This window comes from Arachis ipaensis, chromosome B9, assembly GCF_059453495.1.
Source record: "Arachis ipaensis isolate K30076 ecotype BB chromosome B9, ASM5945349v1, whole genome shotgun sequence".
In the NCBI taxonomy this organism is placed as follows: Eukaryota; Viridiplantae; Streptophyta; class Magnoliopsida; order Fabales; family Fabaceae; genus Arachis; species Arachis ipaensis.
In genome coordinates this window covers 86575711-86577125 of record NC_142444.1, presented here as the reverse complement: position 1 = coordinate 86577125, position 1415 = coordinate 86575711, and the positions used below count along the sequence as shown (strand labels likewise).

Genomic DNA, 1415 nt, shown 5'->3' with positions numbered 1-1415 from the left:
ATATCTCCCCCCTTTTTTCAAAATTTCTTTTTAATTAACTAATTATTCCAATTTTTAAATCTTAATTTTCGAAAATTACTAATATTTTTTTCAAAAACTATTTTCAAAAATCAACTAACTCTTTTTCAAAAAAATTATTTTCGAAAATCCTCTCTCTCTCTCATCTTATTCTATCTATTTATTCATCTACTAACATCTCTTCCTCACATCACTCACCAAATTCGAACCCCCTCTTCTATCTGTGTTCGAATTTCTTCTTCTTTTCTTCTACTCACATAAGGGAACCTCTATACTGTGGTAAAAAAGATCCCTATTATTATTATTTTTCTGTGCCCTCTTCTTTGTCATATGAGTAGGAGCAAGGACAAGAACATTCTTGTGGAAGCAGATCCAGAACCTGAAAGGACTCTGAAAAGGAAACTAAGAGAAGCTAAAATACAACAATCCAGAGATAACCTTTCAGAAATTTTCGAACAGGAAGAGGAGATGGCAGCCAAAAATAATAATAATGCAAGGAGAATGCTTGGTGACTTTACTGCACCTAATTCCAATTTACATGGTAGAAGCATCTCCATTCCTGCCATTGGAGCAAACAACTTTGAGCTGAAACCTCAATTAGTTTCTCTGATACAGCAGAACTGCAAGTTTTATGGACTTCCATCTGAAGATCCTTTTCAGTTCTTAACTAAATTCTTGCAGATATGTGATACTGTTAAGACTAATGGAGTAGATCCTGAAGTCTACAGGCTCATGCTTTTCCCTTTTGCTGTAAGAAACAGAGCTAGAGTGTGGTTGGACTCTCAACCTAAAGACAGCCTGAACTCTTGGGATAAGCTGGTCATGGCTTTCTTAGCCAAGTTCTTTCCTCCTAAAAAGCTGAGCAAGCTTAGAGTGGATGTTCAAACCTTCAAATAAAAAGATGGTGAATCCCTCTATGAAGCTTGGGAAAGATACAAATAGTTGACCAAAAAGTGTCCTTCTGACATGCTTTCAGAATGGACCATCCTGGATATATTCTATGATGGTTTATCTGAGCTATCAAAGATGTCATTGGATACTTCTACAGGTGGATCCATTCACCTAAAGAAAATGCCTGCAGATGCTCAAGAACTCATTGACATGGTTGCTAATAACCAGTTCATGTACACTTCTGAGAGGAATCCTGTGAGTAATGGGACGCCTATTGATGACATGTTACCATGTCATGTTTTTCTATGCTTTTTCCATTGTTTTCAGTAGGTTTTATGCACCTTCTTGAGCCATAAGCAAGCCAATTGGGTAGATTTTCATGCTTCCTTTGATTTAATCAACCATGTATGAATTCATGCTATTTCATGAGGTTTTATGCTAAAATTGTCACATATTATGAAAGAATGAATATCTCATGATTATGAGCATAGCTTTGATGTGTTTGG

At 35.9% G+C, this 1415-nt stretch overlaps 1 non-coding gene across 1 annotated transcript; it reads right to left on the bottom strand.

Moving 5' to 3' along the window:
• Window positions 1-882: 882 nt before the first annotated feature.
• On the bottom strand, window positions 883-990 carry LOC148545331 (small nucleolar RNA R71). The gene has a single exon (XR_015901051.1). It is a non-coding gene; the product is annotated as a small nucleolar RNA R71 (small nucleolar RNA).
• Window positions 991-1415: the final 425 nt, after the last annotated feature.